This window comes from Mustela nivalis, assembly GCF_964662115.1.
Source record: "Mustela nivalis genome assembly, chromosome: 2".
NCBI lineage: Eukaryota > Metazoa > Chordata > Mammalia > Carnivora > Mustelidae > Mustela > Mustela nivalis.
This window is the reverse complement of record NC_139021.1, coordinates 113,236,514-113,264,436: the sequence shown is the minus strand read 5'-3', so window position 1 is coordinate 113,264,436 and position 27,923 is coordinate 113,236,514. Positions and strand designations below refer to the sequence as shown.

General features: G+C 43.3%; 1 protein-coding gene across 2 annotated transcripts in view; it reads right to left on the bottom strand.

The window, feature by feature from the left end:
• The window catches only part of RNLS (renalase, FAD dependent amine oxidase), a 245,092-nt gene that overhangs the window by 53,807 nt on the left and 163,362 nt on the right, over nt 1–27,923 (bottom strand). The window lies entirely within an intron of this gene.

The window sequence follows — 27,923 nt, the reverse complement described above, 5'->3', positions numbered from 1 at the left end:
AAGGTAGCGCCAAACAGCATCAGCTCTAATTTCTTTTGGCAATGATTACTGACCTTGGCACAATTGCTTTTAACCAAGCTGAAGGTCCAAACTCTTTAGAATGGCATTCGAGGCTCTCCAACTCTGACACCAAGTTGCTTTTCCAGCTTTGGATCCCAGTTAGTACCCTGGGACTGCCTGGCGTCATTATACGGCCCAGATTCTGGGCACTTACTAGGTGTCCAAGTCCTTGCCACACACTTGATAAAGGCATTTCAGTCTGTTCTAACAACAGTTGAATAAAGTCAAGCATTTCTCGCAACTTCCACGCCGGGAGGCTAATGCACCATCCATGATGACCTCTTAAATTCTTCCATGTCATATAGGGATTTGTTTGTCGGTCATCTTTCTCGCAGTGGATTATAACAATTCCTTAAGCACGGTGACCACACCGTAGACATCGCTATCATAAGCCTCTACCCTACTCTGTTACACGCATCCCCAAAAATAAAAGGATAAGGGAATGAACAGAAAGGCAAACACAGACACGCAAAGTTAGTTAAAAATCAAGAGGTAAATCATCAATCCCCAAATGGAAAAAGACCAGGAAAGGAATTAGGCAGGTCTGGGTTCCAATTCTGATTCCACTATGTGACACTGGTCAAATTACTTGTTCTAGGGGCACCTGGGTGGCTCAGTGGGTTAAAGCCTCTGCCTTCAGCTCAGGCCATGATCCCAGGGTCCTGGGATTGAGCTCTCTGCTCAGCAGGGAGCCTGCTTCCTCCTCTCTCTCTCTCTGCCTGCCTCTCTGCCTACATGTGATCTGTCTGTCAAATAAATAAATAAAATCTTTTAAAAAATTACTTGTTCTAAAGTAGTCTATAGTCTTCTTGTCTATAGGCAGCAGTAACAGTATATCTTGAGGATCCCATCAAATAATGGGTAGCACAGTGGTTGGCATAGGACACATGTTCACCAAATAGCCACTTTTTCTATTATAGAGAAGAAAATATTTGTTCCAACTGGGATGGGGAAGGAGGTGATTTCCCTCCCTTCTCAGTCTCCATCTGTCTTCCTACTTGTCATGGAATTGCTTGTTCATATATGCACAGCATTAAGAATCTGGGTTTCACAGAAGGCCACAATTCTATTCTGAAGACTTAGGCTGATTCAGTATATGAAACATATACAAACATATACATATATTTGTATATGAAACATATACAAATTTTTTGTGTAAATATAGAAAACTGTCCTAATCTATAACGGGAGGGATAGGCAGACCTAAGGGATGGGCAGTATTTTAGCTAAACCTTAGGGAAGTGGCTTGAAGAAGTAGGGAGAAGGTAAGAAGGTTATTCAATGAATTATTTAAGCACGCTAATAAACCTAAACATTACTATAGCATATTCTTGGTTCCAGAATATTTTTGGAACTAGGACCTCACAGGATCTTCACAAAAGCCTTGCAAATAAGGTGTATTTACCAACCTTATTTTCCATCCCTAGGAAGCCGATATTCAGAGAGGTTAATGAACTGACCCTGAGTCACACAGCTTCCAAGTGGTGTGGCCAATGAAACCAGAATCCCCGCACTGGAGTCACATATATATCCTCTTTATTCTGCGCTCTCCCCTCCTGAGCTGTAATCTGAGCTCCCAAAATGTGTTCTATGCAACTAACGAATTGTTGAACACTACACAAAAACTTACGATGTCCTATGTGTTGGTGAACGAAACATCATTAAATAAATAAATTTTTTAAAAAATGAACTTTGGCATTTCTTTGTCCTCTGACATGAACGATTATTTTGTACTCACTTAGAAGTAATGGCATCATGGTGCCCTCTAACCATCACTGTTTGCCTTATTAAAAGCCTGAACTACTTGATGAGCAAATGATCTGACACTGGCCTTGTTATACTCCGCGTCTCTTGGGGTTCATTTTATTATTTAATTTGCTGCTACAGTTACGGCTTGATGTTACGCTCATTGCTTTCCGAGAAGGAGGAGGGGAAGGGTGAGATTCTTTATGGCAGTTGAGTACGCACTGTGTACTGCAGGCTTATGGCTCTTTCTCTTTTTTTCAATTAAAAACCAAGCAACAAAACCGTGTCCCCAGCTGCCTGGTCACTGAAAGGGCCTAAATCTCCTCTCTCTCTCTCTCTCTTTCTCTCGCTCTTCTCTCTAACCCCAATTGAAGGGCCAACCAGGTTGACAACCAAGATGGGCTCATTTCACCAGATTTTAGACAAGCTTGCCAAGTGGCATACCCCACTGGGGGCCCTGTGAAGAGGTAACTGGTCAGTCTCTAGCCAGGCCCAGAAATTAACTGTAAACACCCTTGCCTGCTCCGGGACCCCCACGGTTCACTCCCAGGACAGGGGGGTAGGACTTCTGACAGGAAAAACCTCTGTTTCTGGACATGCGCGCTTATGAAATAGTTCATTGTCAGGGCCTGGAAAGTTTTACAATTGTTGTGGAGCCTAACAAAACGGTGTCATTTTGTTTGAAAAATATTCTTCTGCAGAATGCTGAGGGGAGCATCATTAGATCCCAAATACAGGTTTTTGGCAGGAACAATGATAGGCTTTCTACTGTTACATATTCGAAAGGGCCATATATCCCCCAAACAAAGCTTAGATAAAAATGTCAAATTTCAGTATGATCAGTCTTTACCTGGATTCACCATCATTGAATTCTGAACCAGCAGTGTTATCTAATTATACTACTGCATGGATGTGTGATGTGTGGATACATGGGGAGACAGAGGACAGGGAGAGAGAGAGAGAAAGGCCTGAGCTATACTCTTGAATAACATCAAGTCTTTGCATTTTCTTGTTTCATTTCTTTTTTTTTTTTAAGATTTTATTTATTTATTTGACAGATAGAGATCACAAGGAGGCAGAGAAGCAGGTAGAGAGACAGGAGAAAGCAGGCTCCCTGCTGAGCAGAGAGCCCGATGCGGGGCTCGATCCCAGGACCCCGGGATCATGACCTGAGCCAAAGGCAGAGGCTTAACCCACTGAGCCACCCAGGTGCCCCCATTCTCTTGTTTCTTAGCTTATAAAAGAAAGCTAAACATACATATTCTGCCTATTTCATATATATATGTGTGTGTATATATATATATATATATATATATTTTTTTTTAAGATTTTATTTATTGATTTGAGAAAGAGAGAGAGAATGAGAATGAGCCGGGGGTGGGGAGGGGAGAAGCAGAGGGAGAAGCAGACTCCCCATTGAGCAGGGATCCCAACACTGGATTTGATCCCAGGACCCTGACATCATGACCTGAGCTGAAGGCAGATGCTTAACCAACTGAGCTACCCAGGCGTCCCTATTTCCTCTATTTTTTTGGTATTCATTCATTCATTCATCGCCAACTTTATGCCAGGCACTGTTCTAGATATCAGAAGTTGAAGTCTGTGCTCTCATATAGCTCACATTCTAGTGGGGAAGAGGCCAGTTATAATCTGAGAAGCAAGTCAGTGGCATGTCAGCTGGTGAGAAGAACTATAAAGAAAAATGAAGCAGGATAAATGGAGAAACGTGACAGGTCTGGGTGGTCAGGCTGTCAGGGATCTATGTCTCCTTGGAGGATTTTATTCTGATTGACACGGGTAGTTACTGCTGGGTATGAGCCAAAGACAGGTAAGGACCCAGCCTCTGTTTCAGAGACTATCATTCTGGCTACAGATAAAGACTCCAAGAGAGGAAGTGGGGACAGCTATTGGAGTCACATTAGAATGGAGATAACAGAGAGGCGGGTCAGAAGTCGTTCCATCTTGGATGGGATATACGTGTGTGTGTGTATGTATGTGTGTGTGTGTGTGTGTGTCTATCTGGGTGTGTATAAGTGCATTTACCTTATCTATTTTATACATGTGTATATGTATATACGTATATGCCACATATACACATATACATTTATCAATACGTATCATGCAATTTTTAATTTTCATGCAGAAAAGTACGCCTTGATGAATGTTCCTACAAACAGACCAGTATAACCCCCGGCTAGATGAAGAAACAGAACATTACGAGACCCCCAGAAAGGAGTCCCTCAATACCAAGTTTGTGATATTTACAGATACTGTCGGATGTAGCTGTAGTTCATTCCCCACTGCCGGGATAGTTCTGCTGCCCTTTCTTGACCCCCTCTGCTGTGGATGGCCATGGGGACTGCTTGCACTATTCGGCAACGACAAGCGTCACGTGAGGAACATAGTATGTGTTTCTCTCGGGTCTGTACCTAGTGCTGGGACTCCTAAACACGGGGTTCCTTTCCACTCAGCTTTCCCAGATCCTGCCAGATATTTTCTGAAGCAATTGTGCCCATCTGCACTACCCGCCCTCACCACCCCCCTGCCCCCACCGTGGACAGAAGTTCAGTGGCTCCCCGCCTTCCTCCCTAGTTGCTACTACCTATCTGCCTTCTTAATTTGGGGGTGTAATGACATCACACTGTGCAGGCATTTATTTGCATTGCTAATGACTCATGTTTGGAAAACCTGCCTTGTTTATTTGGATATCCTTTGCAATCACCTGTTCAAATCTTTGCTCATTGTTCTTGGGTTGGCTGCCGTTTTCTTACTGCTATATAGGAGTTCTTTACATATTCTGGGCAGGAGTCTTCTATGTGAGTTATAGGCTTTCTTCTCCATGGCCTGAATTTTTACTGTCTTAATCGTGTGATTTGATGAACAGAGTTTTAATTTAATTTAATTTTTAAAATATTTTATTTATTTCTTTATTTGTCAGAGAGAAAGAGTGCACAAGCAGGCAGAGGCGGAGAGAGAAGCAGGCTCCCCACCGAGGAGCCCGATGCGGGACTCGATCCCAGGACCCCGGGACCATGACCCAAGCCAAAGGCAGTGGCCCAACTGACTGAGCCACCCAGACGTCCCCAGAGTTTTAATTTTAATACAATTTACCATTTTCCCCATCTGTAGTGAGCACACTTGTGTCCTACTGAAGAACTCTCGACCTACTCCAAAGCCTTGAAGGTATTTTATTTATTTACTCTTTCTGAAAGCTTTATGCGTTTACCATGCATAGGGTTTTAGACATATTTGGAAGATAAAGCAGCCGTGATCCCTGTGGGCTGGCAAAGGTGGTGTGAGGAAAAGAGATCAAATGGGGAATAGAAGGGACCCTACTTCTCACCTCCTCTAGCTAAACAAACAACAGCTTTCTTATGCTCTAATTTTTAAAGTTACGATGTATAAATAAATCACTAGAGGGGCGCCTGTGTGGCTCAGTCAGTTAAGTGTCTGACTTTTAGTTTCAGCTTAGATATACCAGAGTCTTAAGATGGAGCCTCGCATTGGGTTCTCATTCGACAGAGTCTACTTGTCCTTCTCCCTCTGCTCCTTTCCTTGTTCTCTCTCATTCATAAATAAAATTTTTTTAAAAGATTGTATTTATTTATTTGACAGAGAGAGAGAGAGAGAGAGACAACGAGGGAGGGAACACAAGCAGGGGAGTGAGAGAGGGAGAAGCAGTCTCCCCACAGAGCAGGGAGCCGGAAGCGGGGCTCGAACCCAGGACCCTGGGATCATGGCCAGAGCCAAAGGCAGATGCTTAACTGACGGAACCCCCCAGGGGCCCCAAACAAGTAATTATTTTTAAAAACTCACTAGATTGTAAGCAAATTCAGGCAAGGGCCATGCCTCAGTAACTTTGTGTGTCCAGGCCCTCCCAACGATGACTGATATATTCAATAAATTATTAAATGAAGGCTCGTCATCCTTATCTTAGAATATTTGGATAGTACACAAGGCATAAATAGGTGAAAGGGGAAATAATCACCATAATCCTCCCTGTCTGGAGAAAAAGCAACTATTATTAACATGTTGGTTATTTTTTTCTTCAATATTTTCCTGGCTTTTTTCTTTAAACATGGTCGTGCTGATAGTATATATACTATTTTGCAATACTGCATTTTTGCTTACCTTAGGACAAAAAATGTCATCGTAAACATGATTTTTAAAGCCCCCACAAAATGTGATGGAATGGACTTCGTGTAATTGACTTAACACTTCTACTAAGGTTGGATATTTGTTTCCTCTTTTTTTTTTTTTTTTTTTGGTCTATTATAATTAAAGCCGTCATGTGTATCTTTGTGCATTGATTTTTATCTGTGTTTTTGATCATTTCCTTAAGACGGAATATTGGAAGTGGAATTACTCTTACACTGATTTTCAGAAAGACTGTACCAGCTCATATTTTGGCTCGCAGAGTATGAAAGACCCATTTCCCCGTGTCCTTGCCCCTGTTAGGTATGATCTATTTTCTTCATAATTCAACAGGAAAACCAGATCTTACTTTGGTTTTAACATGTATTTCTGACATACTGATGAGACTAAACAGTCTTCATCTATGTATTTTCTCTTTTGCAAATAATTGGTTCATGTTGTTTTGCTAACTGGTCTACTAGCTTCTTCATGCTAATAAGTGGATTCTTACTAATGGGTGAGATATTACAGAGGTTCTCCATTTACTGTACATTATAAAAGTTTGCCTCAGTGCTGTTTACTTTCTTAGTATCATATACTATGATCTAATCATATGAATGTAGATAATCTGTCAGTTGTTTTCTCTCCTCGCTCGCTCACTTGCATGTTTAAACATGGAGAGACCAGAACCGGGTTCGCACTGGTTATTCCTGCTTCCCCACACCCACCCCTGCCCTTCTCTGCTCTGCTATGGGCCCAGGGTTACTGCTGAATTCCCTTGAGCTCTGGTTTCTGGAAGGCTGTGGCCAATGAGAGGTATAGACAGGAGGCGGACTACAGGGGGGAAGGAGACAGGTTGTACCATTGACTGCTTCTCTCCTTCCTGCCCTGCCAGGTGCTGGCAGAGGCTGAGCTCCTCTACGGCTAACGTTCCTTTCAGGCAGCTCTCCTTCTGTGGTTCCATCCCACATGTTTTCTTCCAGCTTCGGAGTAGCGATGGCTCCCTATTGCCACTGTCCTGAGATGCCACAATATTCTTTGCTGGTGGCCTTACCCTTAAACACCATTCTAAATGCCCTTTCCTTAAACTCCTTCAGCAAAAACCTTTTCACTTCATATTTCTTGCTGGGACCATGACTGAAACACTATTAAAGCATGCTTTCTTCTAGTTTCTTCTAGCAAAGCACTCTAAAAGCAAAGCATACTACATTCTCTTCTTGTGGATGGTAGACATCCACCTCTTAAAGCCAAATCCTTGGGCTCAGGAGCATATTGAGTGAGAATATCTTGTGGTCAAGAAGGTCTGTGTTTTCATAGGCAAACAAAGGACTGCTTTCCACTCTCTTTCTCGTAAACTAATGCTGACTTTTGGGCATGACAACAAATATTTCAATGTTAATAGCAGAACAGACATCTTTTAGCTCTCCCTTGGCATTCATTATCAATTCATTATCAATATTGTAGTTCATGCTAAAATCCTGCTCAATTTGATGGCTGGTGTTCAAAGCCTTAACCCCCTAGAAGTTTTGGGGTTTATAGCCAATTATGGAGGATTGCTAATTTCCTGATTTGCCACTCAATATAAAGAATTTCAGCTCAGGGACAGTTGAAATCAAGAAATCAGAATTGTATTCTGAGTATTTAAGGGCTGCATGGAGGACACTAGCTGCTCCTGGTTTATTTATTATTGCTTTTTTTAATTTAATTTTTTATTTTTATTTTTTAAAGATTTTATTTATTTATTTTACAGAGAGAGAAATCACAAGTAGCCGGAGAGTCAGGCAGAGAGAGAGAGAGAAACAGGCTCCCGCTGAGCAAAGAGCCCGATGCGGGGCTCGATCCCAGGACACCAAGATCATGACCTGAGCCGAAGGCAGCGGCTTAATCCACTGAGCCACCCAGGCGCCCCTTAATTTAATTTTTTTAAAAGATTTTATTTATTTATTTGACACAGAGAGAGAGAGGCAGCGCAAGTGGGGGTGTGGCAGGGAGAGGGAGAAGCAGACTTCCTGCTGAGCAGGGAGCCCAGTGTGGAACTTGATCTCAGGACCCCGAGCTCATGACCTAAGCCAAACACAGTCACTTAACCAACTGAGCCACTCGGGCGCCCTTAAGTTTTCATTTTAATTCAAGGTGTACAATACAGTAATTCAGCATTTCCATTTTGCTTTTCTTATCTTTTATGTTGAATTCCAAGAAAGGTAAATTTTATGTGCCAGCTCAACTCCTAACATTAGGCTGGCTAGTCCTGTGGGTACCTGAAGCCAATAGCATTTTTGCCAGAGAAGCTGGTTCCTCTTTATTCAAAGTGGCTATAGAAACAGGGCCGAAAGACCCGTTTTCTGTAAATGGTTCTTCTAGCAGCCCAAGACAGAGTTTGAACTTTCACCATTCACGAGTCCTGCCTTTTGATGAAGAGCATCACCGACTCGGCTCTCGTTTCACACCACCTGAAATAAACTGAATGTTCCCTTGGACTCTACAGGTGGAGAAGCCATGAAGCCTGGAAGCCCAGTTTCAAAAATAGTTTTGGCAAGTAATAAATCTCGGGTTTATTGGTGACAGACTTCAGCAGGTGTATAACAATGCGGGATTTCCCTGGGGAAATATTCCTCTTATCGGGAGAGCACCTCTGGAATCAGAAAAATTGGGATTTGAATTCTGGTTCTGACATTTATCCATGTGACCTTGGTCAAGTGAGCTAATCCCTCCAAGCTCCTGTTGCCTGGTGAAGGGAGAATAATAATACTGCCTGCTTGAAAGGATTGTTAAGAAAATTAAATTAGGTGATAGTAAGTGCTCAGCAAAGTGCCAGCCATGTAATCATTGTACTGGAAAAACCCCACACCATCATTCTAGACTTGAAAAGCCTCAAGAGGTGCCTATGTGTGTATTAGACTTTAGAAAATCGTTTTTAAAAAGCCTTTAGAGGGATGCCTGGGTGGCTCAGTTGGTTGGACAACTGCCTTCGGCTCAGGTCATGATCCCGGAGTCCTGGGATCAAGTCCCGCATCAGGATCCCAGCTCCACGGGGAGTCTGCTTCTCCCTCTGACCTTCTCCTCGCTCATGCTCTCTCTCACTTTCTCTCTCTCAAATAAATAAATAAAATCTTCAAAAAAAAATTAAAAAAAATTAAAAGACTTTAGAGGTAACATCTTAATAGTTCAAGCATCTCAAGATATTACTAAGTTCACACCACCTGAAATAAACTGAATGTTCCCTTGGACTCTACAGGTGGAGAAGCCATGAAGCCTGGAAGCCCAGTTTCAAAAATAATTTAATTTAATTCAAGGTGTACAATACAGTAATTCAGCATTTCCATTTTGCTTTTGGATTTGGCTAGTAAAATACAGTCCATATGCTTCGCCCATCAGAGTGGAGGGTCACAAACCAAAATTTTTCTGTGAAAAGTAAGTTGTAAAGATGCCAAAAGCATTTCAGACCAAAAAAAAAAAAATTTTGGAAATTCTTTAGCTAGCAAATTCAGGGTGCTGAATGTTTAAATATTTATCTCTTTTTATACACATATAATGTATTATTTGCTTCAGGGGTACAGGTCTGTGAATCACCAGCCTTACACATGTCACAGCACTCACCACAGCACATAGCCTCCCCACAGTGTCCATTGCCCTGACACCCCATCCCTTCCATCCTCCTCTCCTCCAGCAACATTTATCTCTTTTTTTAAAAGATTTTATTTATTTATTTGACAGAGAGAGAAATCACAAGTAAGCAGAGAGGCAGGCAGAGAGAGAGGAGGAAGCAGGCTCCCTGCTGATCAGAGAACCTGATGTGGGGCTCCATCCCAGGACCCCGAGATCATGGCCTGAGCTGAAGGCAGAGGCTTAACCCACTGAGCCACCCAGGTGCCCCACATTTATCTTTTGAGAAGAGTGAAAGCCCACACTCCGGGGGGTCCTTCCTGTAGTCCACCTGCCTGTGTTAGAGTTTTTAAGTCCTAATCCTATCTCACAATTGTATAAAAGCAAGAGGTGCCAAAGAGATAGGTTTCTCTGTATTGTCCTTTTGCTATTTGGCAGAAAAAAAAATTTTTAAGAATGTTGTTTCTTTTTTTAAGATTTTAATCATTTATTTGAGAAAGAGAGAGAGAGCGCGAGCGAGCACGAGCAGGGGGAGGCGCAGAGAGAGAAGCAGACTCCCCCTCGCCCGCTCATGATCCCCAGACTCTCTGGATCATGAGCTGAGCTGAAGACAGACACTTACCCGACTGAGCCACCTGGGCACCCCTGATAGAAATATTTGGACAAAAATTTAGGATGGAGCTGGTTTTACACCCATGTGCTCAGGAGACTGCTAATCATTACACAAATGCAAACTTCAGTGGGCACACTTCATCTAGTTAGGCAGAGCTAATTTTTGGACTCCTCAAAATGCATTCAAAAGCACAAGCATGTTAGGACAATTAGGTTCATATCTAAGAGAAGTTTGTCTTCATGTTTCCCCAGCTTTGGGGGACCCTAACAATCAAGGCATTAAGTGGAATCGAAGAGGGAAGAAAAGAACATAAAGATACCAGAAATTTCTAGAGTCTAATCATACTTAATTGATCCTGACTGGATATTAGTTTGTTTCCAGTAAGGATAACAACAAACAAAAAGGTTTTTAGGAGCAAGTTCTCAGGCGCCCGCGATTAAACAGACAATCCTGGGCAGATTTCCGCTCCCTGCGCCCTCCCCATCTCTGAAATCATAGAAAGATGATCCGTCCGGGAAAAGAGACAACGTTTTTTGCCTGCTCTCTGCTTCTCCTACCTTTCTGCAAGCCCCATCCCTGTGGCCTTTCAAAGAGACTATTCCGCTGTCTAGACAGGCCTGTAGTTGGCTTTCCATGAAGCCTCTGCCTTTCCCACAAGCGCACCGGCTCTGCTGCTTTCCAAACTCGAAGCCCACCCTTCCCTTATCTGGATGGAGGGCCTGTGAAACCAAAATAAGAGTCCATTGTTTCTATGGCAACGAGTTCTAACAGTGGGATTAGAAAAATAAACATTTCTCCCCCCTGCGCTGGAGCTGTTTTCTGAAAGAATGAGGGGTCGTTTCCCTCTGGTGTGGTTTACTATAGGCCTACTGTGTGCCCACCCCTATGCCAGTGACTGTGAAACACCTCTTAACAACGTTGTAGAGTCTGGGGACAGGAAGATAATTTTACCCTGATTAGTAATTGTTTCATCCTCGGGAGGCTTCTTTTGGGATTTCAAAACAGAAAGGTAGCTGGCTTTCGTGTTGTCTTTGCACAATGTATGCAGTAAGTCTAAAAACCACAAGAATAAGGCTGGAAAGCCTACCCTTATCTCCACGTGTTCTCAGCTTTTATACTACTATACCGTCATTCTTCTTGTAGGAAAGGCGCTGAGTTTCCGATGAGAGAGAACATGAAAAATATCACAGAATATCAGGCATATTTTTACAACCACTCTTCCCAGACTATCCATTTATGGCTTTACGTCCGTGCCATCCATGAGCAATACGGTCATTCTAAAATTCATGATAATAAAAACTGTATTACACGTCACCTCGTATTTTTATTAGATACCTATTTTTTATATTTATGGCCAGAGTGACTTAACACCGAGGCAATGACTTGGAGAATTAATACTCCAGCTCAGAACTTGTATCGCTTTTAGAAATCAGAAAGCAATGTTCCAAGGGCCTGGAATCTGGGGTATTGAGGCAAAATGTCAGAATCTGGTGGTGTAAGCTCTAGGACACTGCGAAATATGTTTGTCTTGTACTTGGCAAATCCACTGGCTTCTTTTCTGTTTACATAATAATGACTCCCCACAATGCTTCGCTAAAGCCAAAGCAAATAAACTGGACATGGGGGAAAAAATGTGTAAGTGGCACCAGCCTTCATTTAGTGGGAGCTCATGACATTCTCCTTGCCTTAAAATCAGCACACTCCCGGGGCACCTGGGTGGCTCAGTCTGTTAAGCATCTGCCTCAGGCTCAGGTCATGATCCCAGGGGCTCAGGTCATGATCCCAGGGTTATAGGATCGAGTCCCACATCCAGCTCCCTGCTTGTCCGGAAGGAAGCCTGCTTCTCCCTCTCACCCTGAGGCTCCCCCTGCTTGTGTTCTCTCTCTGTCAAATAAAATCATAATTTTTTTTTTTTTTAAATCAGTACATTCCCATTACCAACGCAAGCTGCCATCTGATGAAAACATGATTACTTTTGATCTTCATATCCATTTACCTTTTCCTGGCAATACTTTTAAAATTTCTTACACCCATACACTGCTCTGTACTTTAGTAAAATATTGCCCTTTTTGCTTTGTTTTCTCTGTTTTGTTTCCATTTTATGCACGCTGCTAAGCTGAATGTGTTTGCCACCGGGTTTCTGTTGTTTCTCCCTATTTCTCCTCTAACTTGTACGTCACCGCGAATGCTTAACATCAGTGATTGGACAAGAGGTCATCCTGAGCCGCAGGTTCGCATATCTGAGCCTTGGCAAAAAACTTGATGTGTGGAAATAAGTGTATCTCGATATAATGTGACATACGCATTTCTCCTCACTGAGCTTTACTTTCCCTTTCTGTTCAGTAGTAAAGGGTGTGACTTCACTTATAGGGTGGTCACGAGGATTGGACTGAAAATTTTGTACTGGACCTATTATGAAAATTACGGGTATATGAAATACCCAGCACAGAGTAGGGACTAATTAAAAAAAAAAAATCAACAATGATTACTTCGGTTGCCATCCCAAGGAAAGGGACGAATAAGACAGACTTAACTGGTATAGGAAGGTAGAACTCTTAAATCAGGAGGTTCACAAGTGGGAGCCAGAAAGGAAGAATACAAAGAATTTTTCCTGTCTCATCTCTAGGAGGACATGTTTTTATAGCCTCAAGGTATTTGCTTCTGATCTATGATGTAACTTTAGTTAAATACCATTTTATCACAAAGTCTACGCTAGGGGCACTTGGGTGGCTCAGTCGGTGAAGCATCTGCCTTCAGCTCAGGTCATGATCTCAGGGTCCTGGCATGGAGCCCTGTGTCGGGCTCTCTGCTCAGTGGGGAGCCTGCTTCTCCCTCTCCCTTAGCCCCTACCCACGGCTCATGCTCTCTCTCATCCTCTCTCTCAAATAAATAAAATCTTAAAAAAAAGAAAGTTTACTCTACCAAAAATTTTCCTTTCCTTTCCGATATCTGTTTTTACTAGGCCTCTGTTATTGGTCGGAGTTAGTATCTAATTGAACACTAATGCCATTAACCAAAGTACCTCGATACCCTGAAACACAGTAACTGTCCTCCTTCCTTGTCATGATCCATGGTTCTGTCATTTGTAGTAGAATCGAAACATCAATTCCTCCTTGGCTCTCCTGCCCTAATACTCCTACCTCACACACCTGTTCCTCCTACCTTGCAGGTAAACATGTCCACCTGCTAGGGTGTGATCGCCACCACAGGATGACAAACAGAATCTTGTCACCGCAGTATTTAAAGAGCAAATTCCAAAGAGCAGACCTTTCTCCACACCGGTGTCTGCTTAGGGACACTGAAATGGAGCTAGTCTCATGCATGACATCGAAATTTAGAGTAAAATGACCGGATCACCCTCTGAGATCTTTCCGGACATCTCTGGTTTCCCGATAGGTCTTGGGGATCCCAAGTGCATGAGAATTCAAATGTAGATCCTCTTCCCAAGCTCGCACTGCACCCACACTGCCCCCGTTTCCAGCTTTGGCAGCAGACAGGCTGTTTGGCTCAGATGCATCCCAAGGGCTTCCCCTGGCCACCTGCTTTCCTCCGCTGCGAGGCTCAGTCATCTCCTTGCCACGTGCCCACCTTCTCACTAAACTGCCCTGCTGTCCCATCACAGGAAGATCCCTGGTGAGCTCACCCATTGCCTTCTCTCCCTTCTCCCTTTCTTTCTACATAGGAACGAGACACGGGCCCCTATCAGCGTAGCAGGATGGACTAAATCTTTGCCCCCTAATAAACTGAAAGTGGCTTTACTAGTAAGTGATGTAGGAATAAGCAAAGCCACACAGTTGGTATTGAAACACGAAGGAAGAAAGGACCCTTCTTGTGAGAGGGTCCTGACGTCCCCTTTGGGATCTCACGGAAGAACCCATCGACTTCCTCGTCTGGCATTTCCTCAATAACCGGGGTCCACTAGCCCTTTAACAATGTTCTCTATTTTATTTGGGCAAAAGGAAGTATGTCTATTTCACTCACGATAAGTGAGTTTTTGTGGGCAAGACTGAGATCGCAGATGAGATTGCTGGTTCTGTGGGAAGACCCATTCCTAATTTGAAACAACGGATTACCAGCAGAGCGGTCACCTGAGAGCTGCGGGAGTGGGAACGCATTTAGGCTCGAGTTTCTCCCTCAGCACCAAGGTCACTGTGCTGGTTTGTCCCCTTGCCTCAAGATTCAGGGACATGTGCAAAACGAGAAAATCAGAATAGGCAGCCCATAAAAAAATTAATTCCCCTCTATCTCAAAGAATGCATAGTGAGAAATTGAATTGAATGATGCAGCGGATAAAATATTTATTTCTCAGATGCAATATAGATGAGTCAATGTCATTCTGAGAAATTTAACTTTTTAATTTGCTAACTCGGTGTTTGTATTTTATTAGCAATCGCAAAAGAATAATCTATTATTCTCTTGCAAGTGTCAAAAAGATGACGTTGCCGGGAGAGCGGCTCCATCTATTACTCCAGCAGGGCTGGGAAGAGCATGTAGTCTTTACTGTTCCTTGCCAGTCCCTGAATCTAGGCCACTATCCCTGTGGTGGTAGATACCCAGATGGGGTGGGTTTCTGAGTTTGCATAACAGTGCGTATAGCAATTCAGTGGTGTGAAATGCAGAATCTTCTGCTGCAGACTTGGAGTCAGTTAACCCCACAATTAACATTGGTAAATATCACAGGTAGAATAAACAAACATAAAATCATACATTTACATTAGTAATATGAAAAGAACCCAGATGGCTTTGGTAAAGAACATAAAACTTTTTCCCTTTCTTTCTTTCTTTCTTTCTTTCTTTCTTTCTTTCTTTCTTTCTTCTTTCTTTCAGGATTTTATTTATTTATTTGAGAGAGTATGAGCAAGGGAGAGAGCAGGAGCAGGGGGAAGGGCAGAAGGAGAGGGAGAAGCAGCTTCCCCGCTGAGCAGGGAGCCCAAGGCAGAGTTCTGTAGATCCTGGGATCCTGAGATCATGACCTGAGCCTAAGGCAGAGGCGTTACCTACAGACCATCCAGGTGCCCCAAAACTTGTGCTCTTGTTGGAAAAATTTTTCTCTGTTTTAATAGTCTTGGTAAAAATGCTACCCTACAGGCTAATGCGCTTAGCACATAAAAAAACAATATTAATACCTTCCACTTTGCCAGAGATACCAACCCATTAATTATAAATCATTTATTAAACTTAATGAATTCTTTTATACCAGAAAATTCTCTTGGAACAAAATAATATCTGTATGGCTCATTAAAATCAGACAAAATTAGCTATACTTGAGCTTCTTACTTTCTTGAATATAATTCAAAAAATATTCTTTAATGGGGCGCCTGGGTGGCTCAGTGGGTTAAGCCTCTGCCTTCGGCTCAGGTGATGATCTCAGGGTCCTGGAATTGAGTCCCGCATCGGGCTCTCTGCTCAGCAGGGAGCCTGCTTCCCCCTCTATCTCTGCCTGACTCTCTGCCTACTTGTGATCTCTCTCTGTCAAATAAATAAATAAAATCTTTAAAAATATATATATTCTTTAAAAAGCTCAAATACAACACAAGATGTATTCTCCACATCTCTCTCTCTCATACACTCTCACACATACATACACACATACACACACACACACACACACAGAAACGAATTTTTTATTTCTTCTAAACTTACTCATTCAACCCCCAGTAGAAGACAACTAAATAGTAACTACTACAGGGGGAAGAAATGAAATTTTATGTTCGGTACAGTGCCTGCTTTAATGTTCAAGAGCGAGATAAATTAAAGAAAGGGAATTTTTTGGTTTTTGTTTATTTAAATGTGAAAATATATTGCTACTTAAGCAGAATAATTTTTCACAATAAATAATTTTTTCACATTCTAATAAAATGGTCAGTTTCTAATAGCATTTTGAGGAAAAATTCCTGGCAATTTTCCTGGCCAAAGTTTTGCTTTTTTATATATTTTTTTAAATTTTTAAAAAATATTTTATTTATTTATCTGAGAGAGAGACACACAGATAGCAAGAGAGTGTATGAGTGGGGACGAGAGGGAGAAGCAGGGAGCACATGAGGGGGCTCGATCCCAGGACCCCAGGATTATGACCCGAGCCAAAGGCAGACTCTTAACTGACTGAGCTACCCGGTTGCCCCTGTTTTGTTTTTTTGCACTAGGGAAAAACAGTGTGATAAAATGTAGTCCAATGTCTTTGTTTTTCTCATCTTCCTTTTTAACTCTTCTGCTGCTCTTTCTTCCAGAGAACGAATGACATTGGAAGAACTTTCAGTCTGACCTGGGACAAATGGTCTCAAGGTATTTGACCTGCACTTTCTTGACAACCAGTGTGGCAGGTAGATTTTTCCCACTTAGCTGTAACAATACTCCTCACCCGCCACTCTCTTCTTACATCCTTTCTATCAAGAGGTAAGGGCTCTATCCCCTTCTTTTGAATCTGAGAGGGTTTGGACCTAAGGCAGAACTGACACTATGTGACTTTTGAGCGAAGTCAATAAAAAAAAGGAAACGATTTATGCTTGGTTCTCCTGGACAGTCAATCTTGGAACCCAGCCGCCATGTTAGGAAGAATCCCGGCCACCTGAGGGGATGCATAGGTTTCCAGTCGCCTGCTCCAGCTTCTACCAGCATCACCCCACAGACATGTGAGTAAAGAAGCTACTATAACCCAGCTCTTGAGTCTTTCCAGCTGAGACTCTAGACATTGTGGAGCAGAGGTAAGTTGTCCCCATTGTAACATGTCCAAATTTTTATTTTATTTTATTTTTTATTTTTAGAGATTTTATTTATTTACTTGAGAGAGAAGGAGTGAGAGAGAGAACATGAGAGGGAAGAGGGTCAGAAGGAGAAGCAGACTCCCTGCTGACCAGGGAGCCCGATGCAGGGCTCGATCCCAAGACTCCAGGATCATGACCTGAGCTGAAGGCAGTTGTTTAACCAACTGAGCCACCTAGGCACGCCCCCCAACTTTTTTTTAAAGATTTTATTTATTTGACAGACAGAGATAACAAGTAGGCATAGAGGCAGCGGCCTGGGCTGGGGGGTGGGAAAACAAGCTCCCCGCTGAGGAGAGAGCCCAATGTGGGGCTCAATCCCAGGACCCTGAGATAATGACCTGAGCCAAAGGCAAATGCTTAACCCACTGAGTCACCCAGGTGCCCCTGTGTCCAAATTTTTAAACTGCAGTTTTCTTGATGTGATATAATGGTTGTTTTGTCACTAAATTTGGGGGTGACTTGTCATACTGCAACAGAAAACAGTAACAACCAGAGAGGTCAATCATCTTTTCATATGTTTACCAACCCTTTGAATTTCTTCTGCATGTTGCCTATTCATAAACTTTCCCATTTGGATCTGAGAGAGAGAGAGATGTTTCATTTTGCTCATTTATTCTACATATAATCCTACACTTGTCACACATATTGTAAATATAGTCGACCGGTTGCTTGTTAGGTTATGGAGCAGTTTGAACCTCAGGTAGTCAAATTCTTCAATTCTTTTCAAATTTTGGTATTTTGTGTCTCTTTGAAAGAAAAGTTTTCCCAATTGAAGGTTATAAAATTAAAAAAAAAAAAAAAGAAGAAGAAGCTTCTATTTTCTTCCAGTACCTTTCCATCCCTACATATGATCAACCCTTTCCTTTCTGAAATGTATAACTTCAATTTTCTTTTCTTTGCATGCTTGCGTTACTCGCATCTCCTTATAACAACCCATCTCAGACTTTAACGTGCCTGCAGATTACCTAAGGATCTTGTTTGAGGGCTGACTCTGAGTCCACCAAGCTGCTGGATGACGCAGACCACATTTTGAATAGGCAGATCTCTCCTACGGTAAGTAGCAGTGACGATACTAGTCTCCTTGTCTTATTCATGACCTCAGTAAGAATTCTAATTACTCACCCCACTGACTGATAAGGATGAAGAAACAAATTTAAATACATTGTCGCCCAACCAAGTAGCAAATGGCGGAGCAAGACTTGGCCTCACACGAATAATTTCAAAGCCCTTGTTCTTAATATTTACTCTACACTATCTCTCTGTGTTAAAACAAAGGTTAACGTCCATCTACCAGAGCCTGTTTTACAATGTAGATCACGTGTTCACCTATTTTAGAAAAACCTTCATCAAACATTTTACATATTAGTTATATATTCATTTTAATATTATATATATATATATATATATATATATATATGGGCTTTAATATTTAGTTACTGAGAATAGGGTTTGGTTAACTACATCCCATAGTTTATCTGATTCCTGCCCGTTGTTCTATGGCCCTCCACCTGACAATGGGTTTTAAATTTTTAAATGATTCCAAAACATCAAAGGAAGAACCGTACCCGGTGCCACAGGAAAATGACATTCAAGCATAGTATCCATACATAAAGGTTCACTGGAACCAGCCATGTTCATGTGTTCTTTACTGGTCTCTGTGTTGCCTTCCTACTGCCTGAGCAAAGCAGGGTAGTTGAAGGATAGACTATAGGCTCTCTGACCCAGGTCCTGTGCAGGGGAGAAGGAGCACCGCGAACCCACTGATGCAGTTATAATTGCACTGTGGTTCATGTGCCATGCTGCCCTGAGAAATCTTTTAACATTCTTTTTTAAGTAGTGCTGCATCCTCATCATGTCAGAACAAGAAGAGAAAAGCAGACTTCCCACGGCACGGATGGTGGGGTGTGTATGACTCTGTTATCAGATTAGTTGGCCAAGCCCTGCATTTATTATGGAATGACACCATAGCTCAAGAAATACTGTCTTCATAGGAATCAGTGGGCCTAAACACTCAGCACAGCTCACAGGGAAGCAACAGTCATAAAAATAAAATAAGAAGACTATCTCAACATAGCGTTGTGATTTATTTTTAAACGAAGACCAAAACTGCAAAATGAGGCTTCAATGAAAGTGAGTTTCTAGGTGGTTCACTCATTCTCCAAGCAAGGAGAGACGGTTTGTCGGTGGGGAGTAAATTAAATCTGGTTTGGCTGTAGTGGTCAAAGAAAATGTCCTGGGAAAATAAGCCTATTTGAGACTATTGGCTTTTCAGGGAGAATGGCTGCTTGAAGAGGTCACAGTGTCAGAAGCAACACCGTTAGTCAACAGACCAAGAAGGCAAAGGCTCTCGAGTGGTTTTCCTTGACTCTCGATGCATGAACCATCGTCGCTGATACTGCTCAGTTGTGATTATTGGACAACTCAGTTCTGCCTTTGCAGTTACTAAGGAATTGGCCTCTCCAAGCAGAGTGCGTTGTAAAACAAGAGGCAGGAATATCTTCAAAGAAACTGAGAGGTCCCGAATTGAGTTCCATCTGAAGGGGAATCTTCTAAGATGTGTTCCAGTTCATGGCAGTAAAAGTATTTCTTTTTAAGCAGAGAAAAAAAAAAGATTTAGCTAAAATTTATAAAAGCATTTGAAGCCTATGGATACTCACTGTATTATTCACCAGCAGGTGCTTTGTGGAAAATATTCAAATCTATCACGTGCAGTTGAAACAGTGTTCATGGTGAGCTTTGTTTTCTTCGTTTACTTTTGTGGACTTAAGTATCATCAGTTCTTGTCACACTAGAATCTGAATATCTTATTTCTCTATCACATTGCAGACTGATGGCTAAAACCTGATGGTGATTTTTTTTTTTTTTTTTTTTTTTGAGGGCCAAGGTTGAAATTTTTGTGAATGACATGAGGTACCGTGAACTACTGTAAGGTTTTGGAAATGAGCTTTTGTTGCCGAATTGATAGTTTCTTAATGAATAGGACCTCAAATTACAAGGCAAAATAGCACAGAAGTGTGAAACTTACACTGCTGAAAAGTCATTTCAATGACAACTAATGTTTGAATCACGTGAAATGTCAAGCTGCTTTATCCATTTCCTGTGCTGTTACAAGTGAGAAGGAGAAGCAAATCCTCCATTTCCATGCAAACGTGTACCGGGTATATCTTTGGAGCTCCAGGGGTGTTTTTTGGACCCTGATGCAAGTGCAAATTTCCGCATTTCAAAATCCATATAACGGTGCCATTGAAGAGCTTCCACCCACCCTCCAGTGGTAATTAATTTATTTCATGACATGCTAAAAAAAGCAAATACCAAGGCAGGAATTGAGAAGAATTCTTTAAGTGCCTCCCTCGGAATGAATGTGTTCAATTACAGTCATAGGCTCGTGGATGGACACCGGTATGTGGCAGTGCCTCTCAGTATGAAAAGGCATTTTCAAAGATGAAATATGTGACGCCTCCTTAGGAATCAGCTGGACGTGTGCTGCTGACCGGAAGCACGAACTTTGAGCCCCAGTGAAGTGACATGAGATCCCTCCTTCACAATCGAAGACTCCCATTCACCTATTAGTAGACTTACGTTACAGAAAACTCTACTCCATCATTATTAGGCTTACATTTTCAATGTCGCCCACAAAAATTGTGGAAATTTGTTCTCTCTCGTTATGTAACTGTCTCCGCAATATCCTTGATTTTGCCTCTTGGCCTGCAAAGCCTACTTTATTCACAATTTTGGCTCTTTGCAGAAAAATGTCGTCAATCCTTGACCTAGAATATTCTCTCGTGGCTCTTATTGTCACAGGTGCTGAGTAGAGACACTTCTCAAAATCATTTCAAAAGCACATGTTTGCTGCATGCTTACTATGTGCAGAGCTTTTTCTTTGTGGGAGAGGCACCACTGTTTCCAGTTCCTGGTGTGGAGAGCTTGAAATTCAGGACCTTTCCTAAGGATGCATGCAAGAAGCAGGGAGAGGGAGAAGGAAAGGAAGACAGGCAGACTCTGGACTGAGTAGGGAGTCCTATGCAGACCCTGCGATCACGACCCGAGTCCACATCAAGAGTCAGACACTTAACTAACTGAACCACTGAGTTGTCCCATGAACCACAATTTTAAATCTGGTCTTCCAGGCTGCAAAGCCTAGGCTGTGTGACCTTGGGAAAGGTACTTAACCTCTAAACCTGTTACTTCATCTATAAAATGGGGATTATAACTCTAGTACCACCTAGATCATGCATAAGGTTTATTTAAGCATTAAATTAACTGATACATGGAAAAGATTCAGGGGAGCAGTCGTGACCTGGGCTGGAGGTCAATCATAGGAAAGAGATCAACAAAATAGTTTGCTATTTAGAAAGGATTGATAGTTTGCAATTCAGCGGACAATTGGAGCTTTTCACCTATTACTGAATCTGTGCTATTTGGTTGAGGCTTTCTCTGAAAAAGAGCCCAATAAATTAGAGGCATGCAAAAATTAAGCACTACATTTAAATCTGACCCATGCAGAGCCACTGAAGTAGTTAAGAAAGCCTGCTGGATTCATACTCACCCAGCTTATTCCCAGCTTTGCTACTTGTCAGCTGTATGATCTTGGCCAAGTCACTTAACCTCTCTGATCCTCAGTATCTTCCTTTGAAAATGCGGATTATAAATAGTCCACCACAAAGAAACATAATGATTTTTTTTTTAAATGTATCAAAAGTACCTAATATAAGGTTGGTTTAAGAGTGAGTTCAGTAGGGGCACCTGGGTGGCTCAGTGGGTTAAAGCCTCTGTCTTCTTTGGCTCAGGTCATGATCCCAGGGTCCTGGGATTGAGCCCCGCATTGGGCTTTCTGCTCAGCAGGGAGCCTGCTTCCTCCTCTCTCTCTGCCTACTTGTGATCTCTCTCTCTCTCTCTCTCTCTGTCAAATAAATAAAAAATATCTTAAAAAAAAAAAAAAAAAAAGAGTGAGTTCAGTAAATGCTAGCTCATTTTCCCTGGGCCGTAGCCCTTGTACACTGATCCACAGATTAAAAAGCAAAGTACAGCTATACTAAACAACCATAAAACGAACCAAGGTTAAAAACAAACAAACATCCAAACACAACACTCAGCTTACTGATTGGGTGGTGGAGAACAGGGAGACTCTAAGAAAGCAAAACTGGAAAGTGCCTTACTAGAGTTGCCGGCTAAAATACAGTGCATCCAGTGAAATTCAAGAAGAAGGATGAATTTTTCATTTTAGCATGTCACCAGTATTGCATGGGGGCATAATTTATACAAAATGAGTGATTAACTGTTCATCTAAAACTCAGATGCAACCCACTGTCCAGTAGTCTTGTTTCCTAAATCGGACTCCCTACACACGACAAAATTTAGTAAGAGATATCTTACCCTGTACAGCCAACACGGCTCAGAATTCAAAAGTGCCTAATGTAATTCTCTAACTGCAAAGGCAACAGGGGCCAGCCAGCCTGACTCCCACCTTCTCCATCTCTGCCAAGGAAAGGGTGGGCCTAGATCCAGAGATCAGAGGTGAGCAATTACCAGCCCAGGCCCCCTCCAAGGGATCTGGGGACAGAGGCTGCCAGGCCCACAGTGACAGAAGCCCAAGATCCCCCTGGGTCCCTCTGCCCCAGGCTTTCCTCTGGGTGGGGCCCTGCGGTTACTGTGTGATGACTCTCTGTCTCTGCTCCCCTGCCACGCCCTGCTTGGTCCACCTGGTGGTCGGGGTGGAGGGGAGAAAGAGGTTTGGAGGAGGCAAAAAGAAAAAAAAAAAGGCTTAACTTTGCATTCCTCTTAGCTGATGTGTGCTTTGCCGCTCTGGCCTGCAAAACTTTAATTATTCCTTGGCTGCCCAGTGGCTGCGGACTGTCACTGGCAGGCCTGATTTAATAGCCTGTTTGCACGGAGTCCGACAGGGATCGCTTTTGCTGCACTTTCGAACAGCTCCTGACGGTGGTTGTTTTACGTTAAGGAGGAAACTCTGTGGTTAAACTGTAGCCTAGGTATTTTTAGAGCCGTTACCATGTTAACCGAATTTTGTACATTTCACCTGCAGGATATGCAGTAGCGCTTAAGGCCCTCCCTAAACTCTTAACAAAAAAAAAAAAAAAAAAAAAGATTTCACAGTAGTTAATACCGTGTTTAGGACCCACTCCGTGTTCTCAGAAAAGCTACTCACCAAACAACGTGGGCTGCTCAGAATGCCTTTTGGATGGGTGCTACTGAGCCACGGGGGGAGTAGTTTTCCTTTGATGCATAAGGATTTGAAGGAACCTAACCGAAAGGCTAAAATTGGTTAGTTCTAAAGGTCAGAGCCTGAAGGCAGTGACCCATTCGTTAATCATTAAGCTTTTCTAAGCTGTCTCTGACCAAAGGCTGGCTTTCTGCCACTTTTCTGGTCATTTTAAGCTGCAAATTCTTGTACTGTTTCAGTTTTTAAGTAGGTAGCAAAGGTTATGAGAAAGACATCAATGGTTAGTTATTTTTCCTTATCAAATGTCTTTAGGGTTTTGGAAGGCAGAGCTGTTCTGTGTTAAGGGAATCTTCTTGGGGTCCCCAGCTACATACACAGCCTTTAAAGATGGACCCCAGGGTCCTGAGGGAGGTGGGGGTGGTGGCGGTGGGGGAGGGCTTCTAACTATTATTCCCATGTTAATTTGCTTCCAAAGAAGCAGGAAGTGAGGAGAGGACACCCACGTGGTGATTAGGTATGAGTTCCCAAATCGCTGCTATCCCTGGTGGTTTTCACCAGTGATCCCAGCACTGAAAGCTCAAGAAAAGGGAGCATAATGGCCACTACGTATTTATTATCTTCTGTCATCAGTTAAGAGCTGGAAGAGCTTTCATATATTTTGAATGAAAGGTGAAGCCCAATGAGGTTTAAGTGATAGGACGTTTCATTCCCAAATTTAATGCCAGCTTATGCTCTGGTCTGTCTGAATTAAAGTTGATTTGTACACCAAAATACAAAACAAAACAAAACCTCCGGTAAACAAAACTAAATGTTATGTAGCCAAGGGACATTAAGCTGCTAAAACACTTGTTCCAATATTGAACATGGAATAGTTGTTCTCTATTTCTCAAGGGGGAAAAAAAATAGTCAGACCTTGCTTATCCCTAACCCAAACTTCCGGAAGGCTTAAGTATTTGGAATTGCTCCAAAAACTGAAGGGGGAGGAAGGAGAGGGATGGAGAGGGAGGCAAAGCGGGGAGAGAGGTTGGGGGAGCTGGGGGGGGGGGGGATTGTGAAGGGAGAGAGAGGATGAGGACCAGCAGAAAGCAAGCAAGTCAGCTTTTAGAAGTAGACGTGAAGCCTTAGCAACACAGAAAGGAGACCTGGAGGTTACATCTGATTGGCTTACCGGCCAGGAGGAATGCTGCGCTCTGATTGGCTGGTGATGATGTCTCCAAATAACCAGCCTTTTTCAGGAAAGCAAATTTATGTGGCAGAAGGGACAGGAGACAGAAGAAGCAGGCAAGAAAAAAAGGGGAGAGAACAGGGCAAAATAAATGGCAGATTATTTGTAACGGCAGTGATGACTGTGATTTAAAGGAGAAAAAGAGTAACCTTGCCTCTAGATGGAACCGGGTCCAGCTCACCAAGTGCTTTTACGTGCAATCACTGACATTGTCTTTCCCAAGACCCGTAGGGCTCCCAGAAGTTACATCGCGTGCTCCAGGTCACTCAGGCACCAAGAAAAGCAGCCGAGGTTTTCTGGCCATAAATGCAACACTTCGAATGCCACGGGAGGGGACAGGGGAGGTGGAGATGGGTGGCAGGTGAAGTTGCCTTCATGGTCGGGCTGCAACTGCTCTGATGGCAGAAAAGAGAATCAGAAGCCACATCGGTCTGTAGTTTACAGGAGATGCAAAGGGGGTGAAGGGCTCTCTGCCCTTGGCCGCCGCAGACCTTGACAACACAGACGTAGGGAAGAGCTCTGTGGGTATTTATTTGGAAGGGGACAGAGTGGCAGTGCCCCGCGTTCGTGGGAGCTCGAGGGCAGCTCTGAACACATGTCACGGGGTGTAGCAGGGGCTTCTCGCGCTGGTCACTGGGACGCCGTCCCCTAGTCATTCTCCCCCACCTTCCCTTGAAAGCCAGTCCTTCCTGAGGCCGAGCGCACTCCATCACTCTCCACCTCGCTGCGCAAGCTGGGAATCGGAAAGTCATCTTTGTCTCGACTTTCTCCCCACGCCTCCTTCCCCAGCAATTACAAAGATGCCATCTCCAAATCGTCCCTCGAACCAGGCTCCTCCTGTCCATTTGAACTACCACCTCCCCGGCCACAGCCCCCAGGAGGATGTCTCCCCTTCCCAGAGGCTCCCGATCCTCTCCACCTCCTGCCCCTCCCCATCCCTTCCAATCCCTTCCCCGCACCCTGCCAGCTCCCAGCTTCAAAGATCCTCTGCTGAGAATAACACTGAAAAGCCTTCCTGGGATCCGTCCCCTATTTACTTTGTGACGCTCTGCCTGGAATTGCCCACCCTAGGCACGGAGTCCTTGTTTTAGTGGAGAAAACACGGCCATCTCCCCAGCCCAAAAGACTGCTGCGCTGCCCCTCTCAGTCCTGCCATCCTCAAGGGCCCCTCTTTCTCCTGCTTCCCAGGACAAGGAGCACCTTCCCTGGGTTCTCACTTAACAGCACCTGCTGCTTGGCTTCCTCTGATTGTCACTCTGGAATTGCATACATTTATAACTGGTTCCTTGTCTATCCTCTTTTTATGGGTCTAATCTCCTGGTTGTCATCAGGCTCCACCAAGGCAAAGAGCACATTTTTTTTTCCCCTCACCTCTGCATCCCGAGAGCCCCCAACAGTGGTCTGTGGGAGGGTGGGAGGTAGTGTGTGCCTACCAGGGCCTTACCATAGCTGGCAGGGCATTTCACCTGGGCGCTGGGACACTCTGTGTCCTGTTTGTGCCGTGGCATTGGTTAATTCCTGTTGCCGTTGGGGGTACCGATGCAGCTGTCATCGTGAGGGCAGTTTTGTGGGATCTCAACAGCATGATTTCTGGAGAAGGGACTAGAATCTTGTTTGGAGTGGGACTCGGGGGATGGTATAAATTCACTCTCAAGGTCTCTTGGTAGTAAGTGATTGAACTACATCCTAAATCAGAGCTGTACCAGATAGCTACCGTGTAGCACACAGGAAGTCCTGATTTTGGTAGGTTTCCCAGGAGGCACGTACTGAAAGGCAGTCATTCTTTTTTAGAGCCAGAAAAGTAGAGGTCCCCACTCCCGGAGGGCCAAGAAAACCGCGTTGCTCTCTTTACAGTCTGGGGAGCTTGCACACTGGTCATAATAAGACCTGTGCCTATTTTCGATTTGCCAAAGTCGTGCCTGTTAATGATGAACACACCTCAGCCAAGGACGCCACTCTGTAGAGACTTTATCAAATCAGGATGGCATCGATATCTTGATCAAGGCCTTCCTGCTTTAATTACGTCCACTCCGGTCTTCTAGTTTGGGGGCTCTTAGCTGACCTGTTCTGAGTACCTTCGGAAACGAAGTTTACCATGGTGCCCTCTGGTGGCATCAAATGTGGCCACTTTTAAAACAAGCCTTATCTAGGGAGAATGCATCACTCTCCGTTACAGAAATGGAAGGAGCAACTTGAAATAAGAACATAACATAAACTCTAAGAAGCGATCTCTTGTTCTTGGAGCGGGGGTGGAGGGGTCCGCAAGAATTATGTGCCTGGGACACCTGCTTGCTGGCCAGTTCCCAGGTGAAGCTTGCAGGAGCTGCAGAGGAAGGGCCATCATAAAAATGCACGGAATTCCATATCCATTAGAATGAAGGCCAGGAGCCACCGCATTTCAAATCACCAGGTTCCATGCAAGCTGACTAATTAGGTATTATATTCAGAAGGTCAAAAGAAGGTTATAGCTCTGAAAGGATTTGCAGGCGTATTCATAAATAGTCATGAACTCAAGAGGAAAGTAGAATTTTGTTGCAGTTGACTAAGAACTAGCCCTGGGACCATTGTCCTTAGATTCCTTAACAGTCGACACAACCACAATGAGTCCGTCAGAATGCCCAGGGTCACAGCGTTTGCCACTTGAAACAGTGGTGACCATAAAATTTAGTGACTCCTTCATAAAGCAGCTCTCGCTTAATCTCCACAAGGGGATAAAGGGATGGTCGCTAGGATGCAATCTGGATTACATAACACAGGGATCCTACTCAAGGAATTTAGATCACTGGACCAGCCAACTACAGAAAGATGTCCATGGCATTTAGAAACAAAGCCCTTCTCTGAGGACTTACGGTTTAACACATAGAGAAGCAGTGTTATTCCATGTCAATCAGATTCTCTATTTGTTCATCCGAATGCCCTAAATAAAACTACCATTCAAAATAAAAATTGAAAAGGGAAAAAAAAAAAAACCCACCAAATTGTTTGAACAGCTAATCAATCCATCGAATCTGCAAATCATTTAGTGATTATTTTCTATTCAAATATATATCCTGGAAAACAGGGTGAGGGGCAGAGTAATAGTGAGTTGTGTGTGCAACACACTTACATTTCATCAAGTGTGTTGCTTTTCTTACTGGGGGCCCTTCTCTGATACTTGGCATACCTCTGATTAAAACAAAACCAAAAGCAACTACAGGCTCAGCTAAAGCAGAAGGTCTGAAAGGAGTGGTACTGCCCCCTAGGGGGTGTTTGGGGACCACTTTCTGTGTGGAGGGTGTCTCAAAGTGTCTAAATAATTATGGGGCTATTTCTGACATGCAGCACGCTGCAGCCTTGGATACAAGGAGCGGTTAGGCATCACGCTAGATTTTCCCACCAAGCATTCATGTAGATTAAAAAAAAAAAAAACCATAGGTAATTCTCTAACCTCAGGACCAAGTTCAGTTTTATATAAAAACAGTAATATTTTTGCAAGGTTTTAATTTTTCACAAGTGCAAATCCCATGTAAATCGAGAGACGATTAAATTTTGTTTTGTTTGGAACTTGACCGAGAACGGCTCAGCATTTTTGTAAAACTGTGGCCACACACGGTATTTGAGTAC